Source organism: Megalobrama amblycephala, linkage group LG18, assembly GCF_018812025.1.
Source record: "Megalobrama amblycephala isolate DHTTF-2021 linkage group LG18, ASM1881202v1, whole genome shotgun sequence".
In the NCBI taxonomy this organism is placed as follows: Eukaryota; Metazoa; Chordata; class Actinopteri; order Cypriniformes; family Xenocyprididae; genus Megalobrama; species Megalobrama amblycephala.
The window spans coordinates 23,435,032-23,442,025 of NC_063061.1; the positions used below are offsets into that span (position 1 = coordinate 23,435,032).

General features: G+C 37.7%; 1 long non-coding RNA gene across 1 annotated transcript; it reads right to left on the reverse strand.

Annotated features, from left to right (window-relative positions):
- Positions 1-1,400: 1,400 nt before the first annotated feature.
- On the reverse strand, positions 1,401-4,154 carry LOC125252198. The gene is made up of 3 exons (XR_007181173.1): positions 4,056-4,154; positions 3,401-3,464; positions 1,401-1,925 (listed from the first exon to the last, which is right to left on the reverse strand). It is a non-coding gene; the product is annotated as an uncharacterized LOC125252198 (long non-coding RNA).
- Between the last annotated feature and the right edge of the window lie 2,840 nt (positions 4,155-6,994).

Sequence of the window (6,994 nt, forward strand, 5' to 3'; positions counted from 1 at the left end):
CACACACACACATATAAAGATAAACCCTAATAAATAACTAACAATATTTCAAGCTCCTGGGAATCTCTTTCCCAAACAATCAGTTGGTCAGGTAGTGTTCCTCTAGCCTAAAATTCATTAGGGTCAAAGGTTAATGACTTTGTGTTGACCACCAAACCTGTTCTTTGATAAAGCGGTCACGGGGTTTTTCCACCTTTATAAAGACATCCAGTGTAGCAACAAGATGTATGGAATGTGGTGTTGCACAAGGCTTTGTCAGACAGCAAGCACCCACGTTGGATGGTGAGAACCACCAATATTTATTCATGATAAAGAGACAGCGCTGGTGTGTTGGCACAGGCTACTTCATTTACATGCTGTTATAGACTGTTTGCCCCTGCCTGGGCACTCTGTCCATCACCAAATAGATGAACTTGTCTCTTTTGTTCCATCCTCCTGTCATCCTGCCTTGATACAATGGCAAAGCTTTAAACTTTATGTGCTACCTTTATTTAATTTTTATTTAATGATTTATTAAATAAACTCAGTTTGCATTACTTTTATAGATAATCTACAACATTCATAAGACAAAAATATGACTTTACTGTATTTATTATACATTTTATAAATATAACATATTTATAAACACACACACACACACACACATATATGGAGTTTTAATCGCAGAAGTTTAATGAGGTTAATAACAAACTTTATTTTGATTGTGTCGAGACCAGATTTTCCCTCTTTCCAAGGTCCTCATGAGTTATGTGGGAACTGGCCATCAGTCTCAACTCGGGTAATATATGTGTGATGTGTGTGTTTGTCTGTGTGTGTGTGTGTGTGTGAGCGAGAGTGTGATGTGTGTATGTGGTGGCCTGAGGGTCTAATATCCAGCACTCAATCACCGGTGTTAAGAGGGAGGAGGGCAGAAGATAAGGCCAGCAGAGACTCATACCTCTGCACTCCCAAACGTATCGACCAGGAGATTCTTAAACGACAGCAAATGCAGTGCTTCTCACAGAAAGACGCTCGGTATCAGCTTCTCATCCACAACACTCAGCGCATGAAAAATCATCCAACAGCAAACAGCTGCGTTAAAGCTAAACTAAAGCTGACTCAAAGCAATCAGACCCTTTTAAGAACATCCAATTTCTTCCTCATGCTTTAGTTATCTCAGTAGGCCCTTTCAATATTCATTAGTGTGATAGAAGAGCTATTTCTTCGTCCAATGGTTAAAAACAACCTGACAAGACACTGTAAAAAAAATCTTTTTTTTGTCAGGTAACCTAAAAATGTATATTTAATGTGGTAACATCTAAATTAACTGGTTTTATTGAAGTTGAATATATTATCTAACATGACTGAATCAACCTGACTACATTAGATTAGGTTAGGTAGAAATGACAACTGTACGGTTTCAATTTTTATGTTTTTCACTTAACATTAGAAACTACATTGAATAAATATTAGTAAAGATTAAACATAAGCCTACCCAATTTTGCAATTTAGCAATACTTTAATATGCGCATGGTTGATGAAGTACATTTTACTTACACATCAAACACATGGTTTGCGCTTTCTGTTTAAATTTATTGCCATTTAAACATGACAAAAAGGCCGTGGAGGTGGTCATTACAATAATCCATCATGTCTGCAACTGCTGCTATCCAGCCTTGTGCTAAATTCAATCTAGGAAGGGTCAACGCATCTTTTTTTTTTTTTCTTTTCCACATGGCTGAGAGCTGGCTTTTCTAAACTGTCATCAGTTTACCTTCGTCAACAAAAGGGCATCGAAGGCAAATTAAAAGCAGTGAGTTGAGCCAACAACCTGTATTAAACATTAGCTGCTCTGAAAAGCTTTGATTTCAGACTTACCTAGATGAAATTTAAAGCGACGTCCTAAGATCACACCGAAATACTAATATTCACAATCTGACTTGAACCTGGAAAAAAAGTATAACATTTTAAATAAAAAAATATTATTATGTAAAATTATTAAGAAATATAATAAGAAATATTTAATTAAATAAATACATTTTCTCATTATATTCTTATTCTTAATCCAAGAACTTTTTGTCTTGCAACGCCACCATACCCCAAGTTGATTCTTAAAGGGTTAGTTGAAAAAAAACTGAACATTCTGTCATTTATCACTCACCCTCATGTCGTTCCACAGCCGTAAGACCTTCGTTCATCTTCTGAACACAAATTAAGATATTTTTGATGAAATCCGATGGCTCGGTGAGGCCTCCGTTGACAGCAAGATATTTAACACTTTCAAATGTCCAGAAAGCTACTAAAGACATATTTAAAACAGTTCATGTGACTACAGTGGTTCAACCTTAATGTTATGAAGCGACGATAATACTTTTTGTGCGCCAAAAAAACAAAATAACGACTTTATTCAACAATATCTAGTGATGGGCGATTTCAAAACACTGCTTCATGATGCTTTGAAGCTTCATATGAAACTGCCAAAGTCATGTGATTTCAGTAAACAAAGTTTCATTACTTCATAAGTGTTTTGAAACATTTAGAAATTTCAATGGTTCACGTGACTTTCGCAGTTTGATACAAGCTCCGATCCGCTGATTCTAAACAAAAGATTCGTAAAGCTTTGAAGCTTCATGAAGCAGTGTTTTGAAATCGGCCATCAGTAGAGATTGTTGAATAAAGTTTTGGCGCACAAAAAGTATTCTTGTTGCTTCATAACATTAAGGTTGAACCACTGTAGTCACATGAACTTTTTAAAATATGTCTTTAGTAGCTTTCTAGGCGTTTGAAAGTGTTAATTACCTTGCTGTCAGATATCGGATTTTATCAAAAATATCTTAATTTGTGTTCAGAAGATGAACGAAGGTCTTGCCGGTTTGGAACAACATGAGGGTGAGTAATTAATTACAGAATTTTCATTTTTGGGTAAACTAACCCTTTAATTCGGCTTATTTTACAAACAGTATGGCTGAAATCCTTCAGCTCACATGATGATTTATGCACATTCATCAGTTGAATCACATCCAAATCTTTCCGGAGCTGATGTTGATATGGATTACGCATTCTGCTGTAGTGATTTCTGCTTGCTTCAAATGTCCCCAAAGCCTAATCAACCCACAAAAGGAGTAAATCAGTAGATCTCAACCCTTTGCCTCATTGATTACCCTCCTCGTGGAGCCCACCTAGTCCTCCATTCTGCTGTCAATGTAGATCCTCAGGGCACGAGAGAAGCCGGCCCATGAACAGGCTTTTATTTTGTATGTTTGTACTGAACAAGTATTGATCTTTGAGCAATGGCTTGACACAAGCAGGCTGTGCTTTAGAGTCGATTTCAAGCATAACCATGCTATATCAAATCCTGCTATAGCCTCTCTGTATACAGACTCTCTCTTTCTCTCAAAATGACATGATTTTTCTTTGTTACCTCAGGTTTCATTCAAGCTGAATTGACTTTTTGCTTTGTTCTGGTTTTGCTATGGTCGACTTGCCTGAGGAGAAAAACAGACAAATGACTTTTCAGATTCTACTGAGCTCAATGCTGAACTACATTAGACAGTGATGGTTTCTTTTCTGGTTTTGCTTCACGACCCATATTTTACATTGGACATCAAGTAGCAACTTAAGACTAGCAAAATTGTCATCAAAAAACAGTAACAAAAATGTACTCAAAATCAGATATTTCTTTCAGTTACCATGAACCGCATTGGCCCAACAAAGTGCAACATTATTATATAGTAAGAAGCATTTAATTTTGTGCATTCAGCATTATTAACCACTGCTGTGATCTGCATACTCATAGTTCATTCTTATCATATTCATGTTCATTTATATCTAGCAAAACTATATTTTCTGTCACTGATTTTTATGTGTTGATGCTTAAGCCCTGCATATACTTCGTTTTTTTCCACATACGCTAGTGTACACACAGCCTTGGAAAGTATACTTCATTTGACCCATATGCATACACAGTGTTCGATGCATGTGCAGTTTTGAGCAATCTCTCGCCACGAGTTACAACCCATGTAAACATATTTGTATTCTTTCATGCTAGAGTTGTACAATTAAGGGTACTTTCTAACCTCTTTACACAATCCCTCGTCTTTGTAGGTTTCCATTGTAGGCGTCGTGGTCTGTTCTGGTTTTATGAAGATTTTCTTTGACTACCTTGTGAATCGACGCCCCCAGGGCATGGTTGCCACCTTGTGGATAAACTAATTACTGCAAAAAAAATTAAATGCGCATGTGCGACCTGCTAGTACAAGTACTGGTGGTTACAAAAATCCGGCAGCGCACATACAGTACGCGCGTACTCTTCTGATGACGAAATTCGCGTCAATGCGGCACTGCACGCTTACCCTCGCGTACGCTTAAAAAGTGAACTAAACTTTGGGCTTGAGAATCAAAACGTATAAACAAAAAATGTAGGCTATTGAAAATGTATTAAGATTGTTTGCAGTCTAAATTCTTACCTTATCAAAGAAACAGATGCCTGAAAACATAGCCTACTGCATTCAGTCAAACATGCATTACATTGTGATACTGATAAATATCCATTGGATGGGCAGCAGTGGGATCATCCATTGTCCATTGAACGTCAGATGCTTACAACCAGATGCAAAGGTGATGTGAGTAAACTCAATTTAATGTGCGCTCCAGTATTTGAAATACATAAATATGTCAAGTAAAGGGCCCTTAATAGACCTGTTTGGACCAGTGATTGCAGCAGTATTGTTTCCTACTGATTAGGACGAAAACATACCCCAAGGACCTCCCATCCCACTGCCATTTAATCAGCATTAGCTTCCTTTTACTTGCTGTTTAATCTGCTTTCAGTCCAGGTACTTTGAATAAATCAATAGGAATACATGATTGTCTAATGATTTTCGGAGACCATCCCTTCGACCACTGCTGCATGATTTAGAATGACTAATTCCACTTTTTAACATTGATCCTGGCCCATAGAGGACATGCATCCTTGCTGAAGAGAATCCTAGAGGGGGTTGGGAGGAACAAGACATAAATAAAGGGATAATTGTATGGGTAATCCAAAATCTTAAAAACCAAGATTTTTTGTATCAATATATATTAGTTTTTATTTATCATTATCTTACTTAAACCATTTACAATTCCAAAGACCTGCCTTTAGCTGCAGTGCTTAAATGCTTTCCGCACTGGAAACACCAATTGAAGATTTCACTTAAGTGTGTCCAATTCCAAGCCTCTGCCTGTTAAAGCAAACAACAGTGTGTCTCTTGTTGATGGACACCATAATCAGAGGGGAAGCTGATTAATTACAGAGTCGGCCACAGGGGCTTCACTTCCTATAGAGGCCTCATTAGCTTTCTGCTGCCCTTTTAGACCAGCCAGGGTATAAAATCATTTCACTTAATGAATGTGATAAGATCTGCTCATTGCATTTTCAGAATAAATTTGTTTGTCTTGTTGATGCTGAATAATATGATAGGCCTCCAAGTGTTAGGGAACCTACTTTGAAACTGTAACTAGCAAAGTTAACAAAAATTAGGCTAACTGATATGGAATCTACATTGCAATATTTTTTCCATTTTAAAAATTCTGAATTTATATATCTCAGAGCTGAAAACATGCATTAGAAAAAATCTGGATACAATTGGTGAATATTTATTTGAATCTGTTCCTTAACATTAACCATCCGAACAAACTGGTTCAATAGAATTATGCTGCCTTCAAGTGCTATCGGAAATTTGATAATTCCCACTTCTGAAGTCATCATTACGAGCGTATCGCATTCAAGTTTCGAAATGGGAGGAAGTTCATGTGCAATTTGTACCTTGGAAACTCGTAATTTACGATAATTCCGAGAGCACGTGAAGGCGGCATAAATCATACGTTCCATCGATACATTAGGAAGAGAGTGGACTGTTTGGAAATGCGAAAAACAGTGTCATTTTGTTAGGCTACTTGTTGAAAAAAAAAAAAAAAAACCAGCTCGTTAACAGAAAAGCTACACTGTTTTGTAGTTAAGTTATTAGCCTCATGTCGCCTTTTTTAGTTAGTTCGCGTTAACGAGTTTGCACGTTCATATAATCCTTGAGGACGATGCAGACGAACATAACTGGTTTGGTTGGCGCGAACTGAAGTGTTGAAGGAGGTACACCGGAAGAAGAACTGTCATGCCAGTGAGGTACTGAGGTAAGCCTCTTTTTACACAGGCTACTGTTGCATTGTAATTTACAGATTAATGTAACGTGAACTAGCTCATCCCGAGATTCATATATATATATATGATACATGAATTGCATGTATAAGCTCTGTGGCTTTCTTTACATGTCTTTTTGGAATTTCAAGATTGTCTACAGGTGGTTTGACACCTGTATTTACCAAACCTCTGCTCTGACCTGCTTTGCTTGTGCACAATCTATTGCCTGCGGATGTATAGTATACTGACCTGCTGCCAGATAAATGAGCTTGCTTTGTTCATGAAGACCTCCCTCTGTGGGGTGACAATGGGAATTATTAATGGGGATTCTCTGGGCATTTGTTGCTTCCTGCATTAAGAAGGATTCAGTTGGTGGGGGATTTGACCAAAGATGATGTAAAACCGTCAGTGAAAGGCCTGCATTAATAGGTGTTTGCATAAAATACTCTACCTGAACAGACCTGAAAAACGGATGAAAAATATATATATATATATATATATATATATATATATATATATATATATATATATATATATATATATATATGTAACCACAATACCCAGGTCCTACTTGCCCCGCTCTTCGAACCTGGGTCTCTGGCGTGGGAGTCGGACGCTCTAACAAGGAGGCTAAAGGCTGCAACCTCTAGCTTTTGTCGCTAGAGCATCTCTTGAGATCAGAGGAGTGAGGTTTACTTGCACAGCGACTACTAGCTGGCCTCCGTTACACTCACCCCCCTAAACCTCACTCCCATCCAGGTCACGGCACCAATGTGACTGTGTGTGTGTTGGATGGAATAATTCAGGCTGAGATCAGTTGGATGGTCACTCAAAGTTGCT